The sequence below is a fragment of the Notechis scutatus genome, chromosome 1, assembly GCF_049901735.1.
Source record: "Notechis scutatus isolate UNSWTSFEM ecotype Mainland chromosome 1, rNotScu1.2, whole genome shotgun sequence".
NCBI lineage: Eukaryota > Metazoa > Chordata > Lepidosauria > Squamata > Elapidae > Notechis > Notechis scutatus.
The window spans coordinates 15,100,142-15,123,381 of record NC_142009.1 but is presented as its reverse complement, the minus strand read 5'-3'; the positions used below and the strand labels follow the sequence as shown (position 1 = coordinate 15,123,381).

At 43.8% G+C, this 23,240-nt stretch overlaps 1 protein-coding gene across 2 annotated transcripts in view; it reads right to left on the bottom strand.

Moving 5' to 3' along the window:
* CALN1 (calneuron 1) overlaps positions 1 to 23,240 on the bottom strand; it is a 258,116-nt gene that overhangs the window by 186,306 nt on the left and 48,570 nt on the right. The window contains exon 1 of one of the 2 annotated variants that reach the window (XM_087957570.1): positions 14,216 to 14,622. The exons of the other annotated variant lie outside the window; for it this stretch is intronic. The gene's annotated coding sequence lies outside the window, so the exon portion shown is untranslated. Of the gene's footprint in view, positions 1 to 14,215; positions 14,623 to 23,240 lie in introns of those variants that run through there. 2 annotated transcript variants of the gene reach the window in all.

Sequence of the window (23,240 nt, the reverse complement as noted above, 5' to 3'; positions counted from 1 at the left end):
ATGCTTTGCAGTTAAAGTGACACACACTTAAACTCACTATCATAGTTTATATATATTATTTTACCCAAACTACGTTAGGTAACATTGTTATTCCTAACAATCATGATGCACGTCAACTTGTGTTTCTGGAGAAAAGATCTGGATTATAAATCTAAGACGTAAGAGAATCGATGTGGTGTATGAAAGAAAGAGACCCAGATTTTAGTCTTATTTCAGTGGCTACACAGTGGATGTCTATGGACCAGTAGTGGGATCCTACCTTAGTCACTACCAGTTCACTCCCCTAACACCATGCATCTAACAAGCCATTCAGCTGAGAGGATGAAGAAACCCTCCCTCCCATGCGCTTTTCGGTCTTTTATCTGCTCAGTTGATTGTTGGAGGCTGTTTTTCCCCTCCTCTCAACAGATCAGAGGCTTTTTTTTTTTTACTACCTGGGCCAACTGGCAGTGATTTTAACTACCGGTTCACCTGAACCAGGCCGAACTGGTAGCATACCGCCACTGCTATGGACTATGGGCCAGTCATTGTTTCTTGATCTTGCTCTACGTTGTAGGGATCTTGTAAGGAAATAAGAGGAGGAAATACTTGGCATGCTACCTTGAACCCCTGTACAAAATGTGGGATATTTATTTACTTAATCAGTTCGAATAGCTATCCATCTCAACATTATCAAAATAAAAATTAGAACAGGTACAAAAATTTAAATGCAAGGCGAAGTATCACACTCCACGAATACAGCCAAGGAATCGAGTCCCTTTAAAGCAGGGGTCCCCAAACTTGGCAACTTTAAGACTTACGGACTTCAACTCCATAGCTGGCTGGAGAATTCTGAGAGTTGAAGTCCACAAGCCTTAAAGTTGCCAAGTTTGGGGACCCCTGCTTTAAACACTTGAGATTCCTGGCCTAGAACCAGGTCTTTAGGTCCTTATTAAAAGCCAAGAAGGTTAGTGCCATCCTAATCTCTGCTAGGAGAATGCCCCATAAGATGGGTGTTACAGCAGAAAAGGCGAACCTTCTGAACCGTACCAGCCTCCATTCCTTAGCCAACAGGAGAGAGATCGTGTCCATCCTGCCAGACTGGATCAGAAGGGTAGGAAGAAGCAGGGACAGAGGATTCCTCTAGTAGTCCCAAGCTATGAAGGGCTTTACAAGAGACAACCAGCACCCAGAATATCAATCTAGCTAGTGAATAAAAATCTAACTCATGTTTGATGCACAATCTGAGATGACTGTTCAATTATTTTTCCAGACCTCTAACCTGGAAAGGGAGGACAGAGATAAACCTGGGCGGGGAGGCGGGGGGGAGGAAGTGAGGGAAAAAGAATAAAGAAAGAAAGGGAGAGAGGGAGGAAGGGGGGAAAGGAAGGAGGGGGGAGGAAGGAAGGAAGGAAGGAAGGAAGGAAGGAAGGAAGGAAGGAAGGAAGGAAGGAAGGAAGGAAGGAAGGAAGAAAGAAAGAAAGAAAGAAAGAAAGAAAGAAAGAAAGAAAGAAAGAAAGAAAGAAAGAAAGAAAGAAAGAAAGAAAGACAAGGAAAGGAAAAGAAAGGAAGGGAAAGAAAAGGAAAAGGAAAAGGCTGATTGCATAGTCAAGGTCATTGCGATCATGGACAGAGTTGGGTAGTATAATCAATTCTGTTTTCCCCCCAAAACTTCTCCAAGACTGAGAGGGAAGCAAGTAAATAGGAAGCAGAGATCTCTTCTGAATTAGATGTAAGAAAATATTACTCCGATACCCAAACAACAGGATTGCATTATTTGACTTCAGGGTCGCAACATTTGAGAAATGACGTTGTAAAGAATGATTGGTTTACAAAATAGAACAATCGAATGCAATTTCTCATAGATTAAATAGGACCAGGGCTGTCAGAGTGTATTAAAATACCACCTAGAACATTATTACTATTTCGCAATTTGGTCTTTTCCAAAAGCATCACCCCCTTCTCTATATTGACCCCAGGGAATCCTGTGATCCATCAAGTCCTCAGTTAACGTGAGAGATTCTTCCTCACCTGAAACTACCTCCCTGTAATCTCAACCTCTGATCCCATCTCATCCCCTGGAATGATAAAGAAAAGGTCCCGTTGTCTCTGGAACTCATTCAAAGCAGAACCTGTCTTGCAAACAGGCAAGGTATCTTTTTTTCTCCTGCACAGAGATCCTTCTTTCCTGCCCCATGAAATCATCTGCACCAGTGGTGGGATTCAATTTTGTTTACTACCGGTTCTGTGGGCGTGGCTTGGTGGGCGTGGCAGGGGAAGGATACTGCAAAATCTCTATTCCCTCCCCACCCCACTAACCTGCTTTCCAGCTCCGTTCTCCTGTGCAGGGCAACAAAAGAAGACCCAGCCGATCAGCTGGAACTCAGGAGACAGAGAATAGATGGGGGCGGGGCCAGTCAGAGGCGGTATTTGCCGGTTCTCTGAACTACTCAAAATTTCCGTTACTGGTTCTCCAGAACTGGTCAGAACTTGCTGAATACCACCTCTGATCTGCGCCTGGAATCATTCTATTCAGATAGTGCTTCAAACAAATCATTACTAATGCTTGATTCAAAATACAGTAAATGTGCCACCATGAACCGATATTTAAAAGTCATGCCATTAACAATAGATGATAAATAACAGCACGTTACATTCTTTTTATGCGACACCCCTTTAGTATTTACTATCATATCTTTCCTCAGTCTTCTCTTCTCAAGCTAGCATTCCCGAGTCTCTTTTACAGGGCTGTGCTCCACCATCCATGAAGTCCTCCATCACCATGTTGTCTTCTCATTTGTTGGAACATGGGGCTTGTTCAGAAGACCTTCAAGATCCTTTCCAACCCTATGATTCTCTGAATCTTTTCTAATTTCTCAGAATCCTTTTTGAGGAAGGGGAATGAGAAAACCAAAGATAGGTACTGTTGGTAGGTATGAGGATTAGGCTTAGATTTAGGCTTAGGGATAGAGTTAGGATAGGGATAAGCTTTCAAGAAGAGATTGGACTGCCATCTGTCAGAAATGGTGTAGAGTCTCCTGCTTGGGCAGGGGGTTGGACTAGATGACCTACGAGGTCCTTTCCAACTCTGTTAATCTAAAGGAAGGGAGGGAGGGAGGGAGGAAGGAAGGGAGGAAGGAAGGAAGGAAGGAAGGAAGGAAGGAAAAAAATAAGTTAAACTATTACATGATTTCTATGATCTTGGTTCAGCAAGGGATCGTCAGTCATTGTGGCGTGGAAAAAATATTGACTCCTACTATAGAAGAATGGTTGCAGAAGCTGATGGAGTTGACTGAAATGGCAAAATTGACTACTCTGCTAAAAAAAAAAAAAGAACATTTATTTGTACTTTTGTTTTTACATGGAGACCACTTTTCAACTCCCTGCTTGATGTGGAAAAGAATGAAATTTTGACTTTGGGTTTTGTAGATTAGACCAAGGGTGTCAAACTTGATTCATTGAAGGCCACCATCAGGGTTCTGTTTGACCTTGGGAAGCTGAGGTGGGCATGGCCGGCATGACATCACTTGTGTCATGGGGGTGCCTATGAGGGCCTAGCTCTGCCAGCGAAAACAGGCTTGGAGCTTTGTTTTCAGCTACAAAGGCCTCCTGCAACCTTCTGCCAGCAAAAACAGAACTCGGGAGGGCCACGCATGCCCCCCCCAAGCTCCGTTTTCACTGGCAGAGGCACCGTGGGCCAATCCTCAACTATTTCCAGGGCAGCCCTGTCGGCCAAATCTCAGCACCCCATAGACTGGATCAGACACCGGGGCCTTGAGTTTGACACCCTTGGATTAGATTGACGGGATTTTGCAGAAACAACCGGTTCATACTTACTACTATGATAAAACCAAAAGTTGTGATTTTTTGGTAATGCCTTTTTCTACTGTAACAGATTCTGAAGTCAATGTTTCTATTTCTTTTTCTTTCCCGAACCTTCCTCAGTTTTCTGTTCCCTTTTCCCTTTCCCTTCATTGTCCTCTTATTTGCTTTTGTACTTTGTATTTTATAATATTTTATAACTCGATAAAAATAGTTTTTAAAGGAAGGAAGGAAGGAAGGAAAGAAGGAAGGAAGGAAGGAAGGAAGGAAGGAAGGAAGGAAGGAAGGAAGGAAGGAAGGAATTCAAGATAAGCTAAGCCATTGTGTGATTTCTGTGAACTTGGTTCAGCAAGAGATCTTCAGTCATTGTGGCTTGGAAAGAATACGTGAATCAGTCCACTTGCTCATTAAAACACGACTGAAAAACACCTTAGCTTAGGATGAGGTCTAAAACTGAGCCACTACAGAGGAGCAATACAAAGAATTCCCCAGAGCCAGATTTTGTAACTAACTGTGGATAAAGTTATTCATGTACCTGCAAAACAGTGGTGGTTGCATTCTCACAAGGCTGTCTTGGGAATTGTCAAATTGATTCATTGTCTTTAAGGGAAGTGGAGCTCCCTGAAGGGATTCCGTCACAAGAATGCACACGCATGCATAACTTTAGTGAAGTGAATTTGTTAAATCAAGCCGACTCAACCGACAGATCACAAAGCCCAATGAACCTGATCACCAATCGCAAATCAGATCTTGGCTGACATGCCTCCCTCACTGGAGGCATGTTTTGAACGATCCCTTGCATGAACTGGACGTATATTAGGCCAGCACCTGCTTTAGGGGGAAATGAGATGCTCGGAAGACAAGCAGATGACAACCCATCAGTGACAAACACAATGCCTTGTTGTCTGAAAGCTTATCAAATTTAGGACACAACTAAAAGGATTTGCTGCTAATTTGCCAAATACTAAGCAGTAAATGTCCAGTAACGACTAAGCAGAATGATTTGCAAGCACATAGAAAAGATGAGAGTATTTAGAATAGAATGGAATGGAATGGAATGGAACAGAACAGAATAGAATAACAGAGTTGGAAGGGACCTTGGAGGTCTTCTAGACCAACCCCCTGCTTAGACAGGAAACCCTACACCACTTTAGACAAATGGTTATTCAATCTCTTCTTAAAAGCTTCCGGTGTTGGAGCATTCAGAACTTCTGGAGGGAAGTTGTTCCGCTGATTAATTGTTCTAACTGTCAGGAAATTTCTCCTTAGTTCTAAGTTGGTTCTCTCCTTGATTAGTTTCCATCCAATTGCTTCTTGTCCTGATCTCAGGGGAGAATAGCTTGACTTCCTTTTCTTTATGGCAGCCCCTGAGATATCGGAACACTGCTATCATGTCACCCCTAGTCCTTCTTTTCACCAAACTAGATATATTCGATTCCAGCAACTGTTCTTTATATCTTTTAGCTTCCAGTCCCCTAATCATCTTTGTTGCTCTTCTCTGCACTCTTTCTAGAGTCTCAACATATTTTTTACATTGTGGCAACCAAAATTGGATGCAGTATTCAAAGTGTGGCCTTACCAAAGCATTATAAAGTGGTATTAACATTTGCAAGACTGTTGTTTGCCTTTTTAGATACAAAACACAACTATATAAACTAATATGTAGTAACACTATATTAACAGAACCTTGCAAATCTAAATGTATAAATCTCCCGCTATTTCCTTTACAGCCACAGAATTTAGGGGAAGGTCCCTTATGAGAAGATTGATGAGAAGACTCTCGAGAGTCCCTCGGACTGCAAGAAGATCAATACTCAAGGAGATCCTAAAGGAAATCAACCGGACGCCCTTTGGAAGGACAGACCCTGATGCTAAAGCTCAAATATTTTGGCCACCAAAATGTGAAGAGAAGACTCATTGGAAAAGACCCTGAAGTTGGGAACAATGGAAGGCAAAAGAAGAAGGAGACAGTAGAGGGTGAGATGGTTAAACAGAGTCACTGACGCAACGAACATGAATTGGGCAAACTCCAGGAGACAATGGAAGACAGAGGAGGACGGAGTGGCCTGTCCTGCTGTGGTGAATGGAATCATGAAATGTAGGATATGACTTAATAACTGAACAACAACAACCCCTATGAGCTGTTTTACACCCATTAGGTGGCAGTAGGCTACGACCACTCTTATCTGACCATCCCCATGGCAATATCTTTTGCCTCCATCTCCTAAGGCCATTCCCACATATCTTTTCATATAATGACCAACCAGATGCTTCTGGGAAGCCCGCCAGTAGAACTGGAGGATAGGTTCCCCTAGAATTGAGACTATATCCTGCCTCTGCTATGGTAGGATAGGTATTAGAATATGGGAATGAAATGATGCTAAGAGTGGACAACCTTGTATCAAAAACCCTGCATGGATTTTCCAATGTTCTTTTGTTAGGAGCCTAAAAATTTCTCCCACCAATACAGGTAGTCCTTGATTTACAACCATTCACTTAGCAACTGTTCGAAGTTGCAATGGCACCGAAAAAGTGACCTATAACTGCTTTTCACGTGACATGCCCATGGTCACAGGATCAAAATTTGGACACTTGGCAACTGGCATGTGATTTATGATGGTTGCATTATCCCAGAATTAAATGATCACCATTTGGTAACCTTCCCAGCTGGTTTCCAACAAGCAAAATCAATGGGAGAAGCTAGAGTCGCTTGACAATTGCATGATTCACTTAAAAACTGTAATGATTCACTGAACAAACTGTGCCCCCCCCCAAAATGGCTGCAAAATGGGACACAGCTCACTTAACGATTCTCTTACTTAGCAACAGAAATTATAGGCTCCAATGTGGTTGTATGTCGAGGTCTACCTGAATTATCTAAAATGAGTGATTTCATTCCCCATTTTGAAGTGGGTAATCTAAGGCAGTAGAGCAAGCAATAGGAACAGTCATGAAGACTTTGCTTTTCTGCAGTAAAAACTGTCATTAGGACCGTAGAGATGATGGTTTTATTAATATGCATCTGTTTTATGAATCTGTCTTACAGATATTGTGATGTCGATGCACTTAACCCCTGGGAGTTGTTTCAGAGAACATCGGTATCACAACCCGAAGAGGAAAGAAAGGAGCTTAAATTCAGCATTAAGAAGAAAAATGCCAAATCTCAGTGGTGGGTGGAAAACATCCACCTGGTGCATGAGTTGACCTTAGCCAGCCAGCCAGCCATCATATACTGGTCATCACCGTCTTCTACCCACAACCTTCACAAACATTGTCCAGCTGGTACTAAGCCATAATAATGCGCTTTATTTCAATCACAGAAGTTAGAATCACAGAATTATGGAGTTAGAAGGAATTATCAGCATACATAGTCCAGCCTCTTGCAATGTAGGTGTAGGAAAACCAATTAAACTTTTCTAAGGGGTCCCTGTCCAGCCAGGACAGTATCTGAGGTCTATGAAGTTATGAGTGGTGGTGTGGATAACCCACCCACCCACCCATAAACGCCACAATTCATGTAAAAGAGAGGGCAGAGTTTCATAGTCACAGAACACAGCACTGGTGATGGCGCCTTGCAGAAACATCTGCAAGAAAAAAAGAATGCAAATGACTAGCTGTCTGCAAGGAGTATAAATCCTTCCATTCCCCACCATCCAGCCAGAGTTGAAGAAGCTTCTTGGATGAGAAGCAAAACATCTTCAAAGAAAAACCAGAATGTCAGTTGCCTCTTGAAAAAAGCACCTTTGGGACAACCATGACCTGGATGACTGGGAATCTCCATCGACAGTCTGCAAGAAAACCACCAAGCCCAGAGAGCACCAAAGATTCCTCATTTCAGCCCTGAGCTACAAATATTCTTCTTTATTGGTATCACAGAACACAGTCACTATCTAAGGCAATTGTTTTTATTGAACACAGTCATGATCTAGATTTTTTTTATTCTATTGCTCCCCATACCCAGTGCTCCTGTGGTCCTGCTTCTTCTTAAAAACCTCCAGAGATTGACAACCTACAACTACGATACCACAACTGTTCTATTGTAAGGTCTCCATCTCTGTTTATGAAGCATATCATGCAAACCCAGTCCTCAAGGTAGCCATTTTTATTGATTCATGCAATGTGTTAACCCAGCCAATTTAACATACCCAATTAAACCATAGTTAAACTTTTCTATGATTTCAGCCGGTATATAGGCTTCACGCCAAGTCACTGTTATCAGCCTGATGCTCCATGGATGGATCCATGTTGGTATACCATAATGAGGATTAATCTCTTTATTAATATTTCACATTTGCATAGTTTTTTTCAGAAAATTGGAAGGACGACCCTTTTCTTCTTGCAATTTTGGTGATCACCTTGCAAGAAAACAAACTTAAATCATCATCTCCCTGATTCACACGAGAAAGCAAGGAGTTTACAAGAGAGAAAGAACGATTTACCACAGTATCAGATGTTTGTGGAAATAGAATAGAATAACAGAGTTGGAAGGGACCTTGGAGGTCTTCTAGTCCAACCCCCTGCTTAGGAAGGAAACCCTATACCATTTCAGACAAATGGTTGTCCAATCTCTTCTTAAAAGCTTCCAGTGTTGGAGAATTCAGAACTTATGGAGGCAAGTTATTCCATCGGTTAATGGTTCTAACTGTTCAGGAAATTTCTCCTTAGTTCTAAGTTGAAGATGAAGGATGTTCCATAAACTACATCATCATGTTTAACCATAATATAGGTAATCCTCAACTTACAACAGTTCACTTAGTGGCTGTTCGAGATTAGAACGGCACGGAAACCAAGTTACTTATGACTGTTTTTCATACTTATGACCGTTGTGGCATCCCCATAGTCATAATGGTTTCTATTTGGATGTTGGACAACTGATTCACATTTATGACTCTTGCAGAGTGTCCCACGGTCATGCAATCTCCTTCTGCAACCTTCGGACAAGCAAAGTCAACGGAGAAACCAGATTCCCTTAACAACCATGTTAATAATTTAACGTCAGCAGTGGTTCCCTTAACAAATGTGGTGAGAACAGTCGTAAAATGGGGCAAGGCAACACATTTCTGACTTAACAACAGAAAATGTTGGGCTCCATTGTGGTTGTAAGTTGACAACCCTACTGTACAGTTTGTTGGCTGGAACACAATTATTGGAACACTGTTCTGTGGTCCTCAACTTCCAACCATTTGTTTAGCAACAGTTACATTAACCAATTACCAGGGGAACAGCTTGCCTTCAGGCGCTGTGGGTGTTTCATCACTGGACAGTCACTTGTCTGAAATGGTATAGGTTCTCCTGCTTGAGCAGGGGGCTGGACTAGAAGACCTCCAAGGTCCCTTCCAGCTCTATGATTCTAACTATCACAGCATCCCGAGGGCCACAGGGTCAAAATTCAGGCACATCACAACTGGCATGTATTTGTGACAGTTGCAGCATCCCAGGGACATGCAGTATGTATGATCTTCCTAGCCACTTTCTGACAAGCAAAGTCAATCACAGAAATTGGATTTACTTAACAACCACGTGATTCACTTAACAACGGCAATAATTCCCTTAATGTGCCAGAAAAGATTTTAAAACTGGATGCAACTCCTTTAACAGCCGCTTTGCTTAGCGATGGAAAAGACCTTCATAACATGAACTTTCTTAACAGAGTGGGAGGGGAAGATCCATAATCTACCTGCCTCCTTGCTCTAGTAGGTCAGGTAGCAACTGGGAAAAGAGTTTTTCAGATAACCAAACCATATAGGGTTTTAAAACAGGTTCAGGAAAGCTTCTACAGATTAACAGAGTTGGAAGGGACCTTGTAGGTCATCTAATCCAACCCTCTGCCCTAGCAGGAGACCTTACACCATTTCTGGCAGATGGCAGTCTAGTCTCTTTTTGAAAGCTTCCAGTGATGAAGCTCCCACAACTTCCGAAGGCAACTTCTGTTTCATAGATTGATTATTCTCACTGTCAGAAAGTTTCTCCTTATTTCCAGGTTGAACCTCTCCTTGTTCAGTTTCCATCCATTACTCCTTGCCTGGACTTCGGGTGCCTTGGAAAATAGCTTGACCACTTCCTCCCTGTGGCAGCCCCTCAAATATTGGAAGACTTCTATCCTGTCTCCCCTGGTCCTTCTCTTCACTAGACTAGCCATGCCCAGTTCCTGTAATCATTCTTCATATGTTTTAGCCTCCAGTCCCCGACAAACAGGCAACTAATTCAGCTCTGGCAAAACAGGTGACATTAGATTCACATGTGTGAATCTAAGCTTGCACAAAACCATGTAAGGTGCAGGAGTTCATGGCAGCTGGCATGGAAATCCCTTCTCCATTTTCTCCCCACAACAGTCCTGTGAAGTTGACTGAGAAACTAATTGATAAGAGTTGGAAGGGACCTTTGAAAGTCTTCTCTGCTCAAGCAGGTGACTCTATACTAGGGGTCAGCAACCTGCAGCTCTGGAGCCTCATGTGGCTCTTTCATCCCTCTGCTGCGGCTCCATCGCTCAAAATATGTGTCACATCCGCCAATGTGTGATACCTGCTGGCACGTGATTTATTGAGCTTTTTGACCCCTGCTAGGCCAACCATGGATAAATCCAAGAAAAGGAAAATTTCAGAAGAAAACAGAACTTTTAATTCAACTACATATGCTAGTTTTGTGGCCGGTCAGGAAATAAGTCAGGCACAGGAGGGTTTTGTGGCTCCCGGTGTTTTCTTTCCTGTGGGAGAAGGCTCTTTGTGTTTAAGGTTGCTGAACCCTGCTCTAAACCAGTGATGGCTAAGTCCATGTGCACACGTGCCAGCATTCATAAGGCAATGCACACAGGGGGCCACGCCCCCTGCGCATGCACCCCCTGTGTGCACCGCACCTCTACACATGCACATGTGATCTCTCTGCGCGCCGTGAATCTCTGTGCATGTGCATGTAATCCCCGCACGCACCACACATCTCTGTGTGGATGTACACGCGTCTCCTGCGCACTCCCTGCCCCCCACAAATGCGCGGCAGCTACCCAATGATCAGCTGGCAGGCGGATGGTGCATGCACCTGCCCAGTAGACCTGCAACGGCTCGCATGCCAGTGGAGATGGCTCTGCATGCCACTTCCAGCATGCGTGCCATAGATTTACCATCATGTCTTTATACCATTCCTGACCAATGATTGTCCAATCTCGTCTTGAAAACCTCCAGTGATAGAGCATCCACAACGTCCAGAGAGCAACGTCCTTCCACTGATTAATTGTTCTAAACTGTGAAGAAGTTTCTCTTTATTTCTAGTTGGTTCTCTGATCAATGAGCTCTCCATGACTAAAAGTGGATTTGAACCCGGGTCTCTGGAGACCTAATCCAATGAATTCCACCTCTGCTGCTCAGGTTTAGCCTTATCCTAGATTGTCAAGTGTACGTGGATTTTTCTGAATCTTTTTCTAGATATTAAACAGAAATGGTCCCACGTATAATGATAAGGCATGCAACTCAGTGGAAATAACAGGGTCTAAAGCAGATGGACTGAGCCCATGTTTATTTGGGAATAAACGGAGTGGAACAGATGATACCCCCAAACCTGGGATGACGGACTGCAGAAAGGACAGCTCAGATAAGGTGCACCACAGACTTCAAGTACTGGCTCAAGGAGAAAAATAAATGTTTGTCATCAAAATAAAAGCATAAAGATAACAGCTCGGGATTTCCCATTTCTCTACAAAATCACCTTGCACAAGTGAGGCTTTTTGAATATTTTATATCTAGCTCTGGGTAAGAATGGTGGCAGATTGCAATTCCTTTCCCCTCCCCATCCGTTCACTGCACACATTTGCTGCTTCTCCAAGTCCCGAAACGAGTGGGTGTTAGGAACCGTGCATGTTGGCATCCAATCGTGGTATGACACATCCTATCCACAAAATAAACACCTACCGACCCATCTCTGTAGAAGTTCAAAGATCAGAAGGCCAGGGCATAGATATGAGAAGCACAGTTGTGCATTTTACGGTGCCCTTGTCCCCAAATTGTGCACGCCTATTCTAACAAGGATGTCAGCTGCTAACCTACGAAAGGTCACTTCTTGAGACCTTGCAAAGGAACAACAGATGGCTTGGTGCAATAAAAAGGCAGCTTGCCTCCGGGACCTGATATTCACCATTTACACATACCACAACATTACCCAAGGATAATTCAAGTTTAAGGAAGAGATGTCGACCCATCCACACATCTAATGGTGGGGAGGAATGAACAACAGAAGCTATGTCTCCATGGGAGACTAAACCTCACTCATGTTGGTGCAGAGCAAGTAGACTGAGAAACATCTGGAGCTTCCAGATGTTTGCAACCAGCAGAGCACAATCACTTCAATCAGTAGATGGTCACTTCAATGCAACAATCTGTCTGATCCTGGATAAGAAGCCTTCCAGGACTACATATTACACCACCACCCCTACACTTCTCTTCCTCCTCCCCTCAGCTGTCCATTCATCTCTGGAAGGACAACAGCCTCGTCTCTGGAGGGCTTCCAAGATGCACATGGGGCTTTGCCTGGTCATCCAATCCTAAGGGTGAAACCAAGATGGAACTGGGAGTGTAACTGAAGGGTAGCCAAGCTTCTTCTGACCTTCCTATGTGAAGTTAGAGGCAGCCCTCCCTCTTTAAATCAAGAGTTGGGAGCAACCGTCTCTTGACATAATGGTGTACTTCCAATGTTAGCCCAGCAAACCAGGGTGGATAGAAGTTGGGGTGGATTAGCAGGTTGTTTAATCATAAAAGCCACCAAAGGTTAATCCACCCAAAAGATAGATCCCTCTCTGAAAGGTCAAAAAATTGGGAGGCAGTGGGACAACCACGTATGTACGAAAATGTTTAGAATGGGATCCACTTCCATGCTGGGTCTGTTTCTTAAGTCTATTAATGATCAAAGATCCAGGAGAGATCAGTCTAGCAACGTGTCATGGTTTTTCCTGGTCTCTGGCTGGAGAGATCTCAAGGTTGCTTTGCAGCAAACAAAACACAAAGTAGATCCTTTATGCCTGGAGCCCCTCCCCCCTTTGTGTAGGAATACTATAGAGTAAATGCATGCAATCCACATATACACAAAAATCCCCCAGCAAATAGCGATTAAATAAAAAAAGGAAAGGAAATGCAAGAAAAATAAGAAAGAAAGCAACACAGGGCCAGTGTGCAGACCGGACTTAAGGGTACCCCATTTTTCTACTCGCCTCTATCTTAGTCACACTTCTCTTTCCTCCTGCCCTTGGCAAAGAGACCATCCTACCTGATGTTTAGCAACTTTGTAGTTATTTTCGGGGGGCGGGGGGAAACAACCCACTCTTTGGGTACACTATCAAGCCCGGCTTCATTGAAGCACAGAAACTGGCTTTCTCCAGCAACCTTTCACAGCTCTCCATCAGTTGGAAAAGCGGGGAAATGTTATGTATCTGTTACGCGTTATCTGTAGGAGGAAACAGGAACCTTTGCAGCGGGTTCAGGACCTGCCACGCATTTCTCTATCCCCTATCATTTTTTGCCACCTGTCTAGGGCACGATTGCTCAAGTGTTGACAATGGTGCACGCACTCACTCACTCACACACACACACACACCTTGATAAGGATGGAGAGAAGCACAACATGGAAACGGGCAGGGGAGGTTCTGAATACATCTCCCTTCCCCAGCTGGAGATTTCTCTCATGCTAATAATACCCGTTGCCCCAGTTGTGAATGATGGGCACTGCAGTCCAAAATACGAGAGGAACACCGGGCTGGGGGTGGGGGCGGGCGGGTGTCGTTTGGTGGCCCTGAGATCTTGAAGAAAGAGGCGCCTCTTTTTTACATTTAGAAGTCAAGAGAAGGTGGCCAGCTCCGATCCCGAGATCGTCCACCGGCAACTGCTTCGGCCCCGGGCCCCGTTCCCGAACCTGGATGCCACAGCCCGCTTGGAAACGACGCCGCTTTAGACTCGCACCACACAACAACAACACCCCACCACAAACACACACAGGCATACACACAGGCATGAAGAGGTGAAAACTTGAGCACAGACAGACCTCCCCGACTGGCTGGCGCTCGGTCAACTCCAGCAGCTCGGTCAACCCTTTCCCTCTAACCGTCGGCTTCGGGCACCAACAGGTCTCTTCGGTCGGCCGAGGTGAAGCTTTTTTTCCCCGCGCCAGGTGCCCGGTTCCCGCGCTCCCGAGAGAAGCGAATCAACCCGGACGGCCCGCCTGCCTCCTCCTCCTCCCTCCTTCTTCCTCCTTCTCCTCTTCCTCCTGTCCTCCTCCTCCTCTCCCCACGAGCGAGGGCATCTCCCGGCGCCTCTCCTCCTTTTGGGCACGTCGGAGAGACCCCCGCGCCTTCGCCCTCCCCTCCCCTCCTCACCCGTTTGCCTTAGGGGAGAAGGTTCTCTCGCCAACGGGGCAAGGGCGTCGGACCGGCGGGGCTCACCTTCCAGGCAGGCGGCTCTGCTGCTCCTACAGGTCTGGCTCCCGCCTCCCGGGACGAGCTTGGCACCTTCCTCCTCGCCTCCGGGTGGTGCCGAGTCCGTTAAGAGGGGGGGTTGCCGGTCGGATCCTCCCTCCTCCCCCCGCCGACCTCTTCCCCCAGAAAGCAGAGACAGAAGAGCCCACGCCGGCCTCCAAAGGGGGTCTCGGAAGCCTCCGCATAAAGCCCCCTTCGGGAAAGCGTGCGAGCGCCCGGCTGGCTGGCGGGGGCGGGGGTGGCTGGGTGGGTGGAAGGCGGGGTCCGTTCGGTTCACGTGCGGCCGGCTGCCCCCCGAGCGCCCGGCTGGTCCCGGACGTGCGTGGAGCTCGGCGGCGAATCCGCGCAGCAGGTGGCCATGGCCGAGGGCCCCGCCCGCCTCCGCTCGTCACGGGGGTGGCTGGGTGGGTGGCACAGAGAGAGAAAGAGGGAGGGAGGGAGAGAGAGGGGAGGGAGGGAGGGGAGAGGGAGAGAGAGAGAGGGAGGGAAGGAGAGGGAGGGAGAGAGAGAGGGGGAGGGGGAGAGAGAGAGGGAGAGAGAAAGGGGGAGGGAGGGAGAGGGAGAGGGAGGGAGGGAAGGGAGAGAGAGAGGGAGGGAGGGAGAGGGAGAGGGAGGGAGGGAGGTGAAGATGCAGAGAGGGGGGAAGATCGAAGCAATTTGGGGGGGGGGAGGAAGAGGAAGGGTTCGCTTCGGTCCGGCAGCGGCTCAGCCACGCAGCCGGCCGGCCGAGCGCCTTGGCAGCTGAGAAGATGGGTGCGGGGGGCGGTGGGAGACCAATCCTGCCTCGAGTCGGCAAACCCTCCAACTCCTCCCGATCCGTCTCGCCCACGTCAAAACTCTGCACGCGAGGAGGAGGAGGAAGAGGAGGAAGAAGCGGCAGATCCTCGTGCTACCCGAACGTTGGGGTCCCGGTAACCCTTTCCGCGCCGGCTGTCATCCGCCACCTACTTACCTCTTAGAAGGATTTCACACCTTGCCGTCGCCGTTCTTCTACTCCGGGGTGAATGTAGGGATGTACAGAAGGGATGGAAGAGAGGAAGGCCACAAGATTGATGATTGATTGATTGATTGATTGATTGATTGATTGATTGATGATGGTGGTGGTGATGGTGAGGATGGCAATAGCACTTAGACTTATATGCCACTTCATACAGCCCTCTCTAAGCGGTTTACAGAGTCAGCCTATTGCCCCCCAAAAAAAAATCTGAATCCTCATTTTACCCACCTTGCAAGGATGGAAGGTTGAGTCAACCTTGAGCCTGTCATGATCAAACTCCTGGCAGTGGGCAGAGTTAGCATGCAGTACAATCATGATGATGATGATAATGATGCATTTCTATCGACATTTGTATTTCTATCAATCTTATACCTTATTGTTTGGTTTCAAAGCCCTAAAAATCAATGCCATCATAACTCACCATCATACAGACATTCAGAATTCTTTGAATCCTATGTTTTCCCCTAGTGTGGCTTCTAGCTCCTTAGCCCGATAACAACAATAACATTAATATTATATTAATGTCCAAGATCCACCTCTGTTAACATAAGTATAATTCCGAGACTAGCTCTGCGGTGTAATAATCATAATAACAGCACGAGGTCTTTCGATCGCATTTATCTTGGTCGACTTTCCCAAAATCTGTATCAGAGTATATGGATAATGATATTGAAATAATAAATACAGCACTTTGGGTGACAACCTCAAGACAAATGGGTTTGTTGTGGCACAAACTTCCTTGGGCTTGAGCCCACTTCATCAGATGTATGGTTGCCAACGAGATGGATAGAAAGCAAATGGGTTGAGCAGGAGGGAAGGAAAGCTGAAGTCAAACGGGAGCACTATGCATTTTTTTCCCAAATGACATTTCAATTAAAGCCTAAATGCAGGGAAAACAGCTGGTGAGCAGGGATTGATCAGTTCTGCTGCAGGTTTTAAAGTCAACCTATTGTCCTGACTCCCTTTTATAGGACCCTGTAGGGTGACTAGCAAGTAAGGGTGACTAGAAAGAGTTGAGCATTTACTGGCCGGATGCCCTTCCTGACACTTATGTGAAGGTCGCAGCAGAATTTTTTTTCTTGGTGCCCTAGGAGAGAAACATCTGCTGCTACTTAGGATTGAACTCTCAACCTTTTTGAGTGGAAGGCAAGACCTGTCAACAGTGGTGTCCCCCAAGGCAGTGTTCTAGGACCAACTCTCTTCATACTCTACATAAATGACCTCTGTGATCATATTAAGAGCAACTGAGTCCTAGGAGGTCCGGTTTGCAGCACTTCGGGGCAAGCAGGAATCCACGATCGTGCGCGGTTTTTGCCTGCGCTCGCCGCTGGAGTGCCCTGAGCCATCCAGCTTCAGGGCTAGCCACCTCTGTAGAAGGTGGTGAAGACAGGGGGGATCTGGCAGGGTCGAGAGGATCGCACCTCTCTTCCCTAGCCGGCTAAACTCCCTTTTCTGAAGGCGGTATGAGCGGCGGTCAGAATGGCCGCCACAAAGAAGCACTCAGCCGGGAAAGAAAGTGCAGGAGGAAGTTAAGAAGTGAAAGGTGTTTTTTGGCTGACCGGGACAAAGTAACAACAAAGGTACCCTGGAACTTAAAATTTGCAAAAGATACATCATTCCCAGAGACTTATAAGCGGTGGATGAAAATTAAAAGGGAAAGTTCTTCTTTTTTCACTCTCCTTCCTAACGTTGACAGCGAACAGAAAGAAATCGGAAAAACCTGCTTTGGATTAATAGGTAACTAAACTGGATAACTAAATGTCAAAGGGATAATAAGGATTTCTGAACATCTAAAAAAAATTTTTTTTTATGTAAGTGGGAAGGGAGAGGAAAAGAATTGGAGCAGGATTTGGAAGTAAGGAGGAGATTGCCTAGAACTTTAAAGAATTATTAAATACTAACAAGACTTCTAAAAGATACATTTTAACTGGAATTTTGTAACTAAACTGTAACCCCAGAAAGAGAAAGTGAAAAAAGAAGAAAGTGCTAAAAGAAACAGCTTATTTGGACTGTTTGGTGACTGGGACTTTTGGAAATTATCTTTGAAGGACTAAAAACACTTGGGTGGTTGTTTTGAAAAAAAAAAATATTTCTACAATGGCATCACTTGTGGATGAATTGAAAATTGAACTCAAAAAATACAAAGAAGGAACAAGAAGGGAAGGGCTCTCTTGGCTCTCTTTTTCAATTCTTAGAAATGGTGATTTGTACCTATGAGAAACTAACTGCGCAACAAGATGATTGGGACAAAGAAGAAGCCATCTTTGGTGAACAAGTAACTTTACTTGGGGAAGAAAGGGAAAAGGAGGAAAAGAAAAAGGAGACTTTAAGATTAAAAAAACAACAACCAAAAAAGAGAAAAATAAGATGAAAAGTGGATATAATGTTAGAAAACAACAGAAAGGGGGAATACAGAAGAGGGAAAGGGAGGTGGAGAGACAAGGGGGTAAAAGGGCAGGGAGAAGAAGAAGCAAGCAAAGAAGAAAGGGATGAGAAGCTTCAATGGCGTGGAGCAAGATGTAAAGAAACAAGATTCATTTAGAGATAATGGGTAAAAACTTAATTGAAGGGATTCTGCAAAGGTACATAAGATTGTATTGTTATATTTGTACTTAGAAATAATGTTAGAAAATTGGAAATAACATGTGATTAAAAAGTGGGATAAAATATTCAGTGTAACAGTGAAATTTTTGTGAATAAAAGGAAGGCAATGAAATAAATGAGAAAATTGAAGTAGGAAGGAATGGGAACATTTTAATGATACAATGTTTTTAAAATATAAGTGATGTGAAGTGGGGGGGGGGGAATAATTATGGAAATTCTATAAGTGTTCCCATAAAAGCATGATATTCAATTGAAAAGTAATGTGTAAAATGTTTAAGATTTAAATGAATATTAATATTAATGATAGATTTGAATTGGTATGGACTGTTGTTTTAATTATATTACATATTTATATTTTTCTTTCTTTCTTTAAAATATAATGTGTAACTTTAGAATGTACTAAGCAGAATCCAAATGGAAGTTATGTACTATACTAAGTGTTATAAATTTAGGGGAAAGAGATAAAGGCGTCATACTCCAATTAGTGTACAGGAGAAATTTTGTTTAAAGAGAAAAGATAAATAGATAGCTGGAAATAGAACAGACAAAGAATAATAAGCATAATGATATGAACTGAGATGAGATAAATAAAATAAATCTAAGAAATTCAAAAGACAGAAGAAGCTATATAGAGAATGTAAAATGGTAATAAGATATGGAATGATATATAAAATGAACATGAACTTGAATTTGTGTCTGTATGAAGAGATGTAACCCAGGACCAAGCAGCTTTCAGAAAAGATGTTTTATGTTTTTTTATGTTTTATGTTTTGTTTGTTTGTGTATTGTCTTTGAAAATCAATAAAATTTGTTTAAAAAAAAAAGAGCAACTGCGTCCTCTTCGCTGATGATGTAAAGCTATTCAACACCACAGACAATACTGCTACCCTTCAAAAAGACCTTGACCATGTATCAGAATGGTCAAACAAATGGCAACTTCAAATCTCAACAAATAAATGCTCTGTCTTACATATTGGCAAATAAAATAAAATAAATAAAATACAGGCTGAATAGTCAAGACCTTGTTGATGATCCAAACTCTGTCAAGGAACTTGGAGTACTCATCTCAAATGACCTAAGTGCTAGAGCCCACTGTAACTACATAACCAAAAAGGCGTTGAAGAGTTGTTAACCTAATCTTACGTAGCTTTTTCTCTGGTAATATCACACAACTAACTAGAGCATACAAAACATTTGCTAGACCAATACTCGAATACAGCTCATCAGTCTGGAACCCACATTACGTATCTGATATTAACACAGTTGAGAAAGTCCAGAAATATTTCACAAGAAGAGTTCTCCACTCCTCTACTCATTGTAGAATACCTTATGCCACCAGACTCAAAATTCTAGACCTAGAAACCCTAGAACTACGCCGCCTTAGGTCCGAACTAAGTACAGTATATAGTATATAAAATCATACATTGCAATGTCCTACCTGTCAATGAATACTTCAGCTTCAACCATAACAACACAAGAGAAAACAATAGATACAAACTCAAGGTTAATCACACCAAACTTGATTGCAGGAAATACGACTTCAGCAACAGAGTGGTCAATGTCTGGAATACTCTACCTGACTCTCTGGTTTCTTCCCCAAATGCCAAAAACTTTAACCTTAGACTTTCTACTATTGACCTCACCCCTTTCCTAAGAGGTCTGTAGAGGGCATGCATAAGCGCACCAATATGCCTACCGTCCCTGTCCTATTGTTTCTTTTATTTTTCTTATATGTATCCATATATTCATAACTATGTTTTTATTTATACCTATTATCTTGTAAGCAATTGACAAACCAAATAAAAATTTAAAAATAAAATAAAAAAAACTACGTCACACACCGCTCAATCTGCTGTCCTTACTGAGGTTAAAATAGAAAGGATAACCAGGAGCACATTTGGTCGGTTGACATCACGCTGCCAACAAAGTGCATATAGTCAAGGCTATGGTTTTCCCAGTTGCAATGTATGGCTGTGAAAGTTGGAACATAAGGAAGGCTGAGTGCCAAAATATTGAGGCCTTTGAACTCTGGTGCTGGAGAAGACTCCTGTGAGTCCCTTGCACTGCAAGGCAATCAAACTGGTCAGTCCTAGAGGAGATCAATCCTGACTGCTCTTTAGAAGGCCAGATCCTGAAGAGGAAACTCAAATACTTTGGCCACCTCATGATAAGGAAGGACTCACTGGAGAAGAGCCTAATGTTGGGAACAATTGAGGGCAAAAGAAGAATGGGATGACAGAGAATGAGGTGGCTGCATGGAGTCATTGAAGCAGTTGGCGTGAGCTTAAATGGACTCCAGAAGATGGTAGATGACAGGAAGGCCTGGAGGAACATTGTCCATGGGGCCGCGATGAGTCGGACATGACTGCAACTAACAACAACAACAAATGAAGAACCAGAGGTGGAAGCTATTCTAGAAAGCTTTAAAAAATGGAAGAAGGAAATGGTAAATAATGTCCATATTTTTGCCAAGAAAGCTATATAGACATGTTCCTGAGGTCACCAGGCATAAAGGTTAAGCTTTGCCTAGCGGGCTGTGGGGAAGGAGGGAACCACTAATTCTATTTGCATCAAATTCTATCTCCCTCTCACTTGTTTCCTTCCACTCCCAGATGTTCACATCACCCCATCTTCTCCGACATGTTTCTTAGCACTTACAATGGAAGTCAAGCTGGCCATTGGTTGCATTTGATATTACATGGCTCCAAATCAACAGGTAGCTGAACAGCAGCATGGAGTGCTTTTTCCTATCCCAAAGATGCAAGATTAGGGAGGAGAGAGAGAGATAGTAAATGCCATACTACAGCTTTAAGAGTGAAGGACTAATACTGAGTAGATATCTTTGTGGAAACCAAAGAAACCTTCTGAGCCCCTTTCAGTTCAGACATGATAGAATAGAATGGAGCTGCAAGGGAAGGAAGCAGGAGAATCGATATAATTTCAGATAAGTAACTGAAGGTATCAAATAAGTAACTGGGGTAGCAGATAAGTAACTGGGGTATCAAACTCAAGGCTGGATCCGGCCCACAGGGCGCTGAGAATTGGCCTGCGGGGCTGCCCTGGAAACACCGAAGGACCGACCTGCAGTGCCTCTGCCAGCAAAAATGGAGCTTGAGAGGGCTGCATGAGGCCCTCCCCAGCTCTGTTTTCACTGGCAGTGGGTTGCAAGAGGCCTTCGCAGCCAGAAACAGAGCTTGGGAGTCCCTTTTGCTGGCAGAGAGCTCAGGCCACCACAGGCAAGATGAGTGACATTGAGCTGGCCACACCCACCCTAGCCACTCCCACCCCAGCCCCCTAAGGTCAAACACAACCCTGATGCAGCCCTCAATGAAACCGAGTTTGACACCCCTGGTCTAGTCTCTTCTTAAAAACCTTCAGTGATGGAGTGCACTTGATTTCCTAAGGCAATTCGTAGCAATCCTGAGGTTTAATGCAGCGTTTCTCAACCTGGGCAACTTTAAGATGTGTGGACTTCACCTCCCAGAATTCCCCACCTCATATGTGGAGTTGAAGTCCACACATCTTAAGGTTGCCCAGGTTGAGAAACACTGGTTTGCTGTTGCACTTTTGAAACATGATGCCTATAGTGATCTTGATATACTTGCTTCCAACACTCGCTCAAATGAACGAGTAAAAATTATCCATCCCGTCAAATGTGCAACTACACCAGTGGTCCCTGATTTGTTTAAAGTGACAATAGCACTGAACAAAAAGTGACTTTACGACAGATCTTTGCAATTACGACCATCGTAGCATCCCCAGGGTCACGTGATCAAAATCCAGACACTTGGCAGCATATCATTGTATTGACTATGATTTACTATGATCAGGCCCATGTATTTTCCCAACCATCTTCCAACAAGCAAAAAGTTAATGGAGGAAGCTGGATCTGTTAATGACTGCATGATTCACTTAACAGTCGTGGTAGAAAAGGTCATAAAACCAGACAAGACTCACTTAATTGCCTTACTTAGAAACAGAAATTCTGGTCCCAATTGTTGTATGTTGAAGATTCTGTATGACCTCCCAAAGGGAGTTTTCTTTCAGCTACTATTTAGTCTCAGGGCAAGCAACAGCTATTTTTCCACCTTACCATCTAGTTCTGAATGAGGAAATCACTGGACGTCTCTCAGCATTTTTTCTACAAATCAACCGGCAAGTACTTTCTTTTTCCCTTCCTTTCCAGCAGCAGTGAATGCTCCACTATCTTGTTTAATTGTTGACTCCCTCTGCATTTAATTTTATTTTTTTTCCGCAAGAAGAGCTTGACAAATTATGGAGGGCTGTCCTTACATTCCTTATACTACTATTATTATTTAAATTACTTCCCCTGCTGATCCCTAACTTCCTTTCCAACTCTTCTTTCTCTTTTTATGTTCTATATTACTCACTTGGTGAACTGTTTCTAAAACACCGTTTTTCCAGACTCTTGTAAGCATGCTGTTCTTCACCCTTTGTTCAAGGGACCCCTGCTTGCATCCTTTTTGTGATTAAGTCACTGATATATGTCTCTGTTTCCTCGTTTTCTTATTTAGAATTCTTGAGCAAGTTCCTGTGCCGGCACGTGGCAAAGATCTCAGTACATTGGGCAAAGAGATCCTGCCAAGAAGAAACTCAGATAAGAGAGATTAGCCCACAATTAGATAATAGGAGGGGTCAGAAGAGACCCTCCTTAGTTTACCCATATAAAGGAGGTAGTATATGTGTGTACTTTTAGACTGGCAATGCTCTACAATAAAATAGAATGAGCTTAACTTTTGATTCCAATCTAGTTCATCCCACGAGGCTGACATCAATCAGAATATCATATTAGTATTTCATCTTGGGTGTCTCCCATTGTTTCAGTTTGAACATGGATGTTCATGGATTGGTTCCTTGACTGATGAAGATTCAGAAAATCACTACATAAGCAGCCAGGGGCAAGCTTGTTATTTTTAGAAGAAAAACCTGCCTTTTTAAAGATGAAAAACAAGTTCACAGGAAGGCTGTTAGATAATTAAAAAAAAAGTCCCCACCCTAATGTAGAGGTATATAATTAGTTCTAAATGGGGAATATTCCAAGTATTGGTTCTCAATAGTGTAGGAAGCCCCCCCCCCTCCCCAGATTAAAATATTCTTTATTCTTCATATTAAAAGAGACAGAATAGTATATTTTCCCAAAGGAAAAATGGAGAAACATGCTCTTAAAGGCAGAAAGCAGCCCCAGTCTTCCTGCATAGTAAAACAGCCTCCAGCAGATTCCTGAAGTCTTTAAAGATGCATGTTTTGTGCCCATTAAGGAAGACTGGTTCAATCTATTCATAAACAAAATGCACAGAAGGTTGGAGCTGATGGGATTAAAATTTACACCCCCCTCCCAAATTCTAAGGACAGGACGTGGCCTTTATGACA